The 12,388-nt window shown below is 44.2% G+C and overlaps 1 protein-coding gene across 1 annotated transcript in view; it reads left to right on the top strand.

Moving 5' to 3' along the window:
• The window catches only part of LOC146075909 (uncharacterized), a 118,253-nt gene that overhangs the window by 33,129 nt on the left and 72,736 nt on the right, over nt 1-12,388 (top strand). The gene's annotated exons all lie outside the window — the stretch shown is intronic.

Below are 12,388 nucleotides of genomic sequence, written 5' to 3' on the forward strand. Positions count from 1 at the left end.
TGCAACCACACGTTTAGTGATAAGCTGGTGCGGAGCTGCTATAGATTTACTGCTAGATAGCAACGGTATCAATACCTATGATTCTTTGTGTATCAGCATTCTGCTATAGCTCTGGCACAGCCACATACTAAATGTAAAACAGTTGCATAAAATACTGCAGATAGAAACTATTTGTGCATGAAAAGGTGTGGCGTAATTTTGTTATAAATCTGTTGCTAGACAGTGACGGTAACAAGACCTATAATTGGTCATCTATTAGTGTGCTGACGCTACTTTAGCTGTACAGCACATGTCCAAAAATGATTGAACATCACTGATACAGAAATTATATGTGCATGCTATCGTATAGTAGAAACCTGTTATAGACCTTTTTCCAGACAGTGACTGTATTAAATGCTTATAATTGCTTATTTACCATCACCCTGTTACTACTTTATTACAGCCACACAGCAAATATTCATTAAGTGCCGAACATCATTGGCATATTAATTATGTGTGTATTCCTTTGTGCATATATTCTCTGACTGTCTCATTGTTCATACATCTGTGAAGACAGTGCAACTAACTAATGTGTTAGTGGGCTGCAATAGATTGAACTTTATATCCTCAATTTGAGCGTTCATTTTTATAAATCTGCTGCCATATAGTTAGCCAGACATCCCCTCTCTTTTTTGTCTGCTGCCAGCTATTAAGTTCCATCAGCTTGTGTCATAAAATTTACCTTAGCCTCCTCTTTTCCAAACCTTCCCCCCCCCCCTCCTCATCCTAATTTTCCTTTTCCGTGCTAAGAGAGACTTTCTGGTGGCGAATTTCATCCCTGCAATGCTTTAGTATCAGGGATGACCTAACACCACTCACAGAAGTGTCCTCTTCACACCTGCTACATTTTCCATCAGTGTATCTAACTCTTCTCTCACCCCCCTTCCGCTCATGTTTATGAAGAAGGTGGGCAGCAGAAAGATTAGACTCTAATTCACTGTACATTGCTTTTCCCATCCCTGCAAGGATACCTGCGCTAGTTACCATATTGAGATGGTTTCTATAACACACGGCTAACTACCATCTGGGGATACTATATGTGACTTTTTATATTATACTTTCTAATTTAAATATATATAAAAAAAGTATTTACAGATAAATCACATATCCTGGGTCTGTCATCAGCCAACCTATTATAGGTTTAAAAAAAATTTTTTCTTAAAAATTAAAAAATTAGAACTTGCATAATTTATGCTAAATGTTTATGTAAAATAACACCACCAATTGCCACTGATCTTGATACGAATTTATTAAAGTGTATCAGTGGCTCTCTTTTTTGTTCACATGAAAATATGCAAAATATTTAAATTGTTGTCTAACTCTACATAGCTAATTTTGCTTCATATTATTTAATAGAGTTATCACTATTTTAGAATAATTGGAATTAAAAGTTAATTTTTAACTCATTCACTATACATTTTTTTCTCAATAAATTAAAAGTGTGCCTCCAAAAAGGAATCCCTGTCTGCAAACGGTTGTCCACTTCTTGTGGATTATCGTTTCTTTTCTTTTTAAGTATACTGGTACTTGATTCCTGGAGGCACCTCCAACGTCATAATTGTTGTATGTCATCAAATTTACAATCTCTCTAGTTGGTTCTTTATATACATTTGACCCCATTTTTTTGTCCTGTGCATGATACCACCCCTACTTGATTCTGCCTAACTTCCCAGCTGCTCATCAGACCCTGCTCGGTGTCCCAGCAGCTCACCGAAAGCTTCTTGGCTGCTAATCTGCAGCTGTTCGGCTTCCTTGCCACACCCAGTAGACAGATACTGCTCAGCTTCCTGGCTGCTCACCGGACACTGCCCAGCTCCTCAACCTCATCTGCTGCTGCACAGTGTCTGTCGGATCCGGACATTTAGTCACTATACATTACCACAAGCCCTGAGTAGGTTGCAATCAGCTATCCTGTCACTGACGGCTACTTCTCCATTGATCAGCTCCCAGTGACCTTGCCAACCAGTCATTTCCAGTTAACCAGACGCTATTCAGCTCCCAGAGTCTCCGCTGATCTGCCACCATCTTGTCACAGTACCTGCCTGCTAAGCAGCTATTATTTAGTTATTTGCCAAGAAGGCAATTCCAGTTTCTATTACTAGGTCCAAGGACTATTATTATTTAGTTGATTGATTCTCTCCTGGCACATATAAGTACCAGTTGAGCTTCGCCCTCCGCCCAGAAGGCATTCCTTGGTTGTTCAAGATATATTTATTTTGGCTTTCCTGGATTCTGCCACCGGCTGTATATTCCAGCATCCGGTCCTGGTCATCCAATCTCCAGGTATCCAGCTTCCGTGGCTGTTTGTCCAGAGCCTGCAAACAGTCTGTAATAATTTATGTTACCACCTCACTGCATACGTACAGGACTTTCCAGTAACCTCCACTGTCCACTACTGTCACAAATGGGTCCACAAAGCCCTCGGGCAAGACAGGTTACACTCAGTTCCAACTGAGTCCTATTGATATCTGCTAAGTCGTCTGTCCACTCTCACAAGATCGATTGGCAAACATTGATCTACAAACATCGCTCTACAAACATCGATCCCCAAACATCCACTACTGCACATCAGTACTATAGATATCTATCATCAATCACTAATTTTGATCCCCAACATAGATTGACAGCATCGATTACATCAATTTGTTTATTATTGATTGCATCATCTTACTGTATTCATCATTGCAGCAGTCTACACCAGTTTCTCATCAAGTTCCAGCTTCTATCTCAGACATCTTTCTGAGTGTCATCGCTGATACCAACCACCATCGATGTTCTACATTTCTGTCTCCTCAGATACTCACATTTATCCTCTCAGAGTATTTGAGTGGTCCGGCGCCATAAAAAAGCAGCTCTTGTCAACTTAGGCAATTTGTAGAATATAAAAGAGCGCTATATGAAGTTATATATGAATAAGATGAAAAGTGGTACCTGTAAAGAAAATAGTGGTTAAAAATAATGTTTACACCCTTTTTGGAGTGTGTATGGGACCGGTACTTCTTACCCTATATCTCCCTATGTTGCTTTGTTTGTGGAGAGCTGGGATTCGGTCTATACTTCTAGTGATGCCTTCATCTGTCTCGTTGGTAAAAACTCTGATTGCGGCACACCGGAAGGAATGCAAACCAGAAGTGAATAGAAGTTGTCAGCGGCCACCTGAACTTTTTGGTATAAATTCCACTCGCCATGCTTGGAGGGAGAAGAATGATGAGTGGCATCCCAAAAACACCAGGCCCACTGTAAAGCATGGGGGTGGAAACACCACACTTTTGGGCTGCTTTTCTGCAAAGAAGACAGGACAACTGATTCTAAGGAACTACGGAGTGGCTCTGTTAGAAGCATTGCAAGGCCCTGGAGTGGCCTAGCTAGTCTCCAGACCTCAACCCAATAGAAAATCTGTGTAGGGAGATGAAAGTCCATGTTGCCCAGAGACAGCCCCAAAACATCAAAGATCTAGAAAAGATCTGCATGGAAGAGTGGGCCAAAATACCTGCTACAGTGTGTGCAAACCTAAAAACTGCAGGAATCATTTGACTTCTTTAATTGCCAACTGAATTTATATTACAAAGTATTGAGTTTACCTTTTTTGATTGTCCAAATATTTTTTTCCTGCAAGAATATACAAATAAATTGTTTAAAAATCATACAATGTGTTTTTTTCCCCATATTCTGTCCCTCATAGTTGAAATGTACCTATGATGGAAATGACAGACCTCTCTTATCTTTTTAAATAGGTCAACTTGCACAATCGGTGGCTGTCCAAATACTTTTTCGCCCCACTGTATTAAGGTGGCCCTTAGCAATAGGTCATTTTACGAAAGTTCAAATTTTGCTGACAACTACTAGGCGACCCTCGAACACCTTGAAGTTGGAAGATAATATACTCAACGTTTAATTCCGTTCAAAAGCGGTATACTCTTCCCTATCTCAACCATTTTGCTTTTTCTACTTAGAAAATTATATGGACACATCTAGGTTACCCCAGCAATTGGTTAAAAGTGTTCTGAATCAAGTTAATTTGAAAAAGTACTGAAATAACATGAACAATGTAAGAATGTGAATTTTGTGAATGTGTGGTGTAAAATGGGTGTGGTGTAAAAAAGCTGTACTATTCTATGTGTGTCTATTTATTGCAACTTTTTTGTACAGGTGAACTACAAGTCTAAGGGGGCCTATTAATGCTATGCATGCTCCGCAGAAGGGGATGCCCACTGAAACTACAGGGATGAAGATTCAGGGGAAATTTGAGGAAGAATGACTTCACAGAAAGAGTAGTAGATAAGTGGAATAGCCTCCCATCAGAGGTGGTAGAGGCAAATACAGTAGTACAATTTAAACATGATTGAGATAGGCATAGTGATATCCTTATAAAAAAAAAATAAGAATTTAATATGGTTTGAGGTAACATGTTTAAAAAAGGGGCAGACTAGATGGGCCAAGTGGTTCTTATCTGCCGTCATATTCTATGTTTATTAGTTCTCCTGTTAAAAGCAATGTTTTTTTATTTCTAATTATCACACTTTAATTTTCAGCCCAGTCCCAACAGCCCAAGGGGGCCGGGGACAGCCCTGGGCTTCACGTCTGGATTGGTGAAGCCTGGGGGAACCCTTTAATGGGTGGCCCCCACTCCTCAGGTACCCCATCCAGGGCTGATCAGCCACGGTCATTATGTTTTGGCTGGGGGACTTTGTATAAAAGTTGTCCCTGGGCTGTGGAAAATTACATGCGTGATTTGATGTGATTTTGAACCTGTTCAAAAAATCACACCCCAATACATTTCACCCCATATTTGGTAACAAAATAAGTATACAAAGCACATAGTATTATAAAAATGGAGAGGTTATAAAAATGGTTTTCCAACATTGTCAGGGCTACCAACACAACAGTGAAAGATCTATATCATAATGCCACAACAAAATGAACGAGTAAGCTCAATTTATTACAAATACAATAACTTTTATCTCCAAATATGGATGAAAGTGAAAAATAGGTTTTTGCCCTATTCCTGCACAGTGGCATCACTAGGAGGGTGCAGGAGGTGCATCACCCTTCCGTGGGTTGACATTAAAAAGAGCTGCACCACAAACCCACCTACAGTGTTCACACACTCCTGCAGGCAGTGAACACTCACTGCCGCTACCCACATCTGCATTCTCTCGCCGGCATTGTCCACACCCGCTCACCCCTTACACCAACCAATGTTTAAACCCCTCCTCCAACTGCCAATGTCCACACTCGCCCCCTCCCCCTGCCACCGTTCGCACACGCATACTCACTCTGCCAACAGGAGGAGATGGACCTATCACCACATATGGGGAGGACCAGGAGATGGTGAGGACAAGCTCTTCTAGGCTGGGACCCTCAGACTGCTGCAGGTACTACGTGGGCAGGGGACACTTACTGTGTGTAATATAGGGGCAAGGGCAGTGACTTCAGTTGTGGGTTTCCCCCGCACCCGGATGTCCCACTTCAATTCGCATATCCCTGCCGGCAGCATCCACTCACTCCCACCGACTGCATTCACACAATCCTGCCAACAGTGTCCGCTCACCTCGGCCTGCCGTGTCTGCACCCTCCCTTGCTGTCCAATCCCCCATGCCCCCTCATCCACACACTCCCTACCACCTGCCAATGTCTACACCTGCACACCCGTAACCCCCTGCAGCCATCTGCTCCTGCACACCCCCACCTCCGCAGTCGCCCAGTGCTTCTGCGCACCGCTGCCAGGTATTAGTCGCCCCGCTCTTCTCTGAGACTACCAGCTCATGTGGAATCAGCCCAAGCAGTGAGTCCTACTGGGGACCTTAATGTATAAGCGGTACCACAGGGGTATTATATGTATAAGTGGCACCATGGGTGTATTATGTATATGCGGCTAAACTGGGGCATTATATGTATATATGCGGCACCACAGGGATATTAATACATAGGTAGCACCATGGGGCATTGTGTATAATAGGCACCATGGGGGCATTATATGTATAAGAAGCACCATAAGGCTTTATATGTATAAGAGGCAACATAGGGGCATTGTATGTACAGTATAAGTGGAACTACAGGGGGCATTATGTGTATAAGCTGGGCTACACAGGGGATGCAGTTGAAATCCCGACCGCCGAAATCCCGGCACTTTGTTCCTTTGTGGGTGTCCATGACACCTATAGAGGGAGAATAAATTAGTGTGCCGAGCGTAGCAAGGCACCGGGCCCGCTGCGTGGCGAGCCCGCAAGGGATTTCAGGATTCTGACCCCCGGGATTTCATATCAATCCCCTATAAGGTCTTTTCCTGCAAGACCAAGGGTGACATTCTATGTAGCGGTAAAAACCACATGATTTTTACCGCACCTAATCGCACTTTTGAAAATCGCAAGATTGGGCCGTTTTTCACATATTTAATGAGATGCGAAAAACGGCCCAAATAGTGCGAATAGGTGCGATTTGATGCGATTTCTTCAGTCCTGAAAATGTGCGATTTTCAAGTCTGAAAATCGCACATTTGCAGGAAATCGCAATTTAAAAAAGAAAAAAAAAACAACTGCGCGTGGTCCCCCGCCAGAGCATAACCAGCCCCGGGCTCATTGAGCCGGTGCTGGTGACATAAAATCACGGTCCCCGACAAATAGGGGTCCCCTTGATTTAATGAAACCAACACCAGGCTCAAGATCCGGCGCTGGTTCCCAAAATACTGGGGACAAAATGACTAGGGGTCCCCCGCATTTCAAGAACCAGCACCAGACCCAGCCAGCAGGGTAATGCCACAGCCGGGGGACACTTATTATATAAGGTCCCGCGGCCAAAGCATTATCCCCCTGGCTGGTCAGCATGGGCAGGGGTCCTGGGGAAGTGGGGACCCCCCCAAAGAAGGTGTCCCCCCTCCAGGACTTACCAGCCCATGCTGAAAGTCCGGGGCTGTCCCCGATGCCCCTGGGCGGTGGGCATTGGGCTGATGAAAAGTGTAAAAAAAGAATAAAAACTATTGTCTTATACTGTAGAACTATGAGTCCCAGCAAGCCTTCCCCGCATGCTGGGACTTGGAGAACCACAAGTCCCAGCATGCGGGGCATTAAAGGGCCCGCTGGCACTTGTAGTTGCACAGTACAAGAAATAGTTAAATAAAATACACACTGACACCCAGAAAAATAAACGTTTAATACATCCACAGCCCACACATACTGATACTTACCTACCTTGAGCCCGTGAGTCGGTCCCTGGATCCGGGGTCCTGGCTCCAGGGCTGAAGAGTCCGGTTCCGGGGCCTTGGTCCTGGTTCCGGGGCTGGTCCGTGGTCCAGGGCTCCTGGGCTGAAGAGTCCGGTTCCGGCGCCTTGGTCCTGGTTCCGGGGCTCCAGGGCTGAAGAGTCCGGTTCCGAGGCCTTGGTCCTGGTTCCGGGGCTCCTGGGCTGAAGAGTTCGGTTCCGGGGCCTTGGTCCTGGTTCGGGGTCCGGGGCTCCTGGGCTGAAGATTCCGGGGTCCTGGATCCGTAGTAATCCGAAGGGGTACCTGAGGAAGGAAATCCTACTCACCTGGTCCCCGGCGACGACCCCGGCATCTTCAGCTCCAGACACGCTGCTCCCGGCTGGTACCCGCTCACTGACTGGAGAGACGCAGAGATTTTCATCTTCCGTGCCTCTCCTCAGACTGATTCTATTGGCCGCCTAGTGGCCAATCAGGAGCCGACTTTCTTGGATGAAAATGTCAAACTTTTATGGTCAATGAGATTACAGTTGTCCGATTGAGCTAAAATTTGGCGTGGATGTTTTTGGGGAAATTAAAACAAAATCGGGGGTGGGTGCTAACATTTTAGAAACTCAAAAAATAAGGGCCACCCTAATATATATACATGGTACTTCCTCATCTTTGCGGCTACAGGTTACGCTAGGTAGGTTAGTCGCTACGTGAATAGTGATTGTCCCCTCGCGGCTCACCGTATGCAGCGTAAGTAAGTAAGCAGTGGCCACAAAGATGAGGACTTACCATATATATATATATATATATATATATATATATATATATATATATATACACACACACACACAAGGACCCCATGGTGGGGAGGGGGGAGAACGGCACTCAGCAGGACTTGATACTCAAATGAAGGTCACAACTACAGGAATGTAGATCAACGTTTCGGTCTCATCAAAACCTTTTTCAAGATCAACTGTAATACACAATAAACATACCTTATATCCCCTGGCTGCTGGCTGGGCGTCCCGGGCGCACCTCCGCCGTCCACCATCATCTGCGCCGCCCGCTTCCTCTCTGCATTCCAGCCTTATGGTGATGAGGTCATCTGACCTGTGACCTGCGGCTTCACCGCTCCATTGGACGAGCGGTGGGTTGCCTGGGTAACCGTAGCTGACCGCTGAAAACAAAAATAAAAACACCCACAGTGTAAATCGAAAAGCAGCACATGTCCAAAAAAGCATCAGCACTGGATGAATATAATAAATCAAAGCAATAAATCCTAAGGATGTGATATGAAACATGCTCAGTCACATTCGCATGCTTAATAACAGTAAGTGCATATGCGCAACAGGGTTACAACATGCGATGGGGGAAATGTGTGTCTCCCGGATGCCATGCTGTCTAGATCAATAAAAATACATGAACGTGAATCAGACACTGTAAAGAAAGAAGATCAATTGTTTTACAGAAAACATGTCCTGGGCAGATACTCATTAAGACCATCTGGGGATACTGTGGGCTATCTATAAATCCATGGCGCTTCATGTTGCAGCAAGATCTTTGATCTATCACCCCCTCTGAGTCCTTTATACCGAAGTGTGGCCAAACCATGACCAAATTCACGGAATAGATGGAGAATAGATGGGTGGCGCCACTTGTTTGTCCTTAGTAAATATCCCCAAATTACCAATATTCCCTCATCTTATATAGGGTGCAGTGGCATAACTATAGCTCTGCAGCCCCCACGGTCGCGGGGAGGCGCAGAGAAAGTGTGGGCACCGGGGGGTCTGCGGGGCTATAGTTACCCGCTGCTGTCTGACAGTACCTGGCCTGCCGTCATGGTCCCGTCTCTCCCGGCACCGGCTCCTGCTGCTATAAAGAAAAGTGGCACTTAGAAAATGGCTGCCCCCATACTGCAGACAGTTTTTGAGGATGCTAGAGGAGGCGGCAGGGGGGCGCACAGTAGGTAGTTATGCCACTGATGGTGTCAGCCAATCCTTAAGTGCAAAGTAGTGGTAAGGTACTTTGAATAGAGAAATGTGAACAATGGATATGGATACGGCGACTAATTGTGTAATTGATAAAGTATTGATAATAGACTGGATATGGAAAATATTATTTGCTTAAGATATATACAAGTAAATAGTTATAAAAAGGGATATATTTATTTAGTACAATATTAAAAGTTGTGAAAAGAGTTATTTTAAAAAAAACAGTTTTTCAAAAAGACATAAAAACATGAGGAAGTAAGAAGAGGACAAATATAGCTATATGCAAGGCATGTCCAAACTATGGCCCTCCAGCTGTTGTGAAACTACACATCCCAGCATGCTTTGCAATAGTTTTAGCATTCTATAATAGCAAAATAGTGGCAAGGCATGATGGGACTTGTAGTTTCACAACAGCTGGAGGTCCATAGTTTGGACATTCCTGCTATATGCTTATCTTTTGTGGTAGGCAGGAGGCAGTGTGTATATAAAGAGAAGGAAAACCCCAAACCGCACTATCACACTATCCTGTAGCGAGAGCAGCACCTTAGGTGAGTATCCTCTGTTAGGCAGGACCCAGAGAGATAGAGTTCAGAGCAAGGGGGGATCAGCGAGGGCGCTGATGTCATATGTCCTCAAATTGACAACCAAATAACATCTAAAAAGAAATCATTTAAAAAGTTACATTCTTTTAAAAAATGTATTTGTTAACCCCTTCATGACAGAGCCAGTTTGTGCCTTCATGACAGAGCCCTTTTTTTCAAATCTGACATGTCTCACTTAAGTGGGGATAACTTTTTTTTGCTTTTACTTATCCCAGTGATTTTGAGATTGTTTTCTCGTGACACATTGTACTTCAAGTTAGTGGTAAATTTGGGTCGATACAGTCTGTGTTTTTTTGTGAAAAATACCAAAATATCGTGAAAAAATGGAAAATTTAGCAATATGCAAAATGTCACATTTTCTGCTTGTGAGACAAATAATCATACCACTCAAAATAGTTAATAACTAACAAAGACCATATGTCTACTTTATGTTGCAATCATTATTTCAACTTCCTTTTAATTTTTTTGGACACTAGGAGGCTTCAAATATGACTAGCAAATTCTCAAATTTTCAAGAAAATTTCAAACACTGATTTTTTTAGGGACCAGTTCAGTTCTGATGTGACTTTGAGGGACTTGTATGTGAGACACCCCCATAAATGATGCCATTTCAAAAACTGCACCCCTCACAGTATTCAAAACAGCATTTTGGAAGTTTGTTAACCCTTTAGGTGTTTCACAGGAATTAAAACAAAGTGTAGGTGAAATTTCAAAATTTCATTTTTTTTTCGGATTTTCAATTTTAATACATTTTTCTAAGGAACACAGTACATTTTACTAGAGAAATATGACTAAAAATTGATTCCCCCAATTCTTTGGTTTTCATAAATATCCTATATGTGGCCCTAGTGTGCACGGTGACCAAACCACAGGCTTCATAATAGAAGGAGCACCTACTTGATTTTGGAGACTCCTTTTTATGAGATTATTTTTTAGGCACCATGTAGGTTTCTAGGCACCATAAGATGCTAAAAGTTAGGAACCCCCCCACAAGTGACCCCATTTTGCAAACTACACCCCTCAGGGAATTCATCTAGGGGTATAGTGTACATTTCAAACCCCCAGGGGTTTCACCAATTGTGGTACAACTGGGCAGTGAAAATGAAAAAAAATAATTTTTCATTTTCACAGCTCAGTTGTATCAAAATTGGTGAAACCCCGGGGGGTTTGAAATGTACTCTATACCCCTAGATGAATTCCCTGAGGGGTGTAGTTTGCAAAATGGGGTCACTTGTGGGGGGGTTCCACTGTATGGGTGTTTCGGGGGTCATTCAACCAGAATCTGTGCTGCAAAATCCAAAAATCACTCCTTCCCTTCTGAGTCCTGCCATGCACCCAACTGGTATTTTTTGGTCACATGTGAGGCATTGCCGTACCCGGGAGAAATTGGGGCACAGATTTTGGGGTGCTTTGTCTCCTTCATTCCTTGTGAAAATGAAAAATTTTGAGCCAGATCTGCATTTTTGTGTAAAAAAATTTAATTTTTTACACAAAAATGCAGTTCTGGCTCAAAATTTTTAATTTTCACAAGGAATGAAGGAGACAAAGCACCCCAAAATCTGTGCCCCAATTTCTCCCGGGTACGGCAATGCCTCACATGTGACCAAAAAATACCAGTTGGGTGCATGGCAGGACTCAGAAGGGAAGGAGTGATTTTTGGTGGTGGAATGAATGGCGGGTGCTATGTCGCATTAGCAAGACCCCCGAAGCACCAATACAGTGGAACCCCCCACAAGTGACCCCATTTTGGTCACCAGCTTTGGGAGGGGGGCTGGCGCTGCGGCTGGCGGGGGGGTGGGAGGGGTGCTGGCGCTGCGGCAGCCGGGTGGGTGGGAGGGAGGGGGGCTGCCGGGTGGGAGGGGGGGGGGCTGGCGATCGTTGGTGATCGGTGCGGTATACGCACACACACACACACATATATATATATATATATGTGTGTATATATATATATATATATATATATATACATATATATACACACACATATATATATATATATATATATATATATATATATATATGTGTGTGTATATATATATATATATATACACACATTTGCACATTATTTTTTATTTTATTTTATTTTTCACTTTTCCAGCAGCAGCATGATGCTGCTGCTGCTGCTGCTGCTGCGGGGGGGAGGGGGGAGGAGGGGAGCGCAGCGTGCGCTCCGGACGTAGCGGTGGAGCCGCTGGAGCTGCTGCTGCTGCCGGGTGAGTGCCCGGCGGGTGGGAGGGGGGTGCTGCCGCTCGGTGGTGATCGGTGCTGCACCGATCACCACCGTTTTCTGTGTTACCGAGCGGCTTAGCCGCCGGTAACACAGGAAACGCTGTGATTGACTGTTCAGATTTGAACAGCCAATCACAGCGATCGCCGACCGGGGGGGGCACCCCTGCCCCCCCTGGGCGACGAGGGGGGATGTCTGCTGTCAGGGACAGCAGACATCTCCTAACTGTCACCGCGTCTATAGACGCAGTGACAGTTAGAATCCATGACGTACATGTACGTCAAATGTCGGGAAGTACTTCCCGACCATGACGTACATGTACGTCAAATGTCGTGAAGGGGTTAA

This window comes from Crinia signifera, chromosome 4 (genome assembly GCF_055691185.1).
Source record: "Crinia signifera chromosome 4, ASM5569118v1, whole genome shotgun sequence".
NCBI classification, from domain to species: domain Eukaryota; kingdom Metazoa; phylum Chordata; class Amphibia; order Anura; family Myobatrachidae; genus Crinia; species Crinia signifera.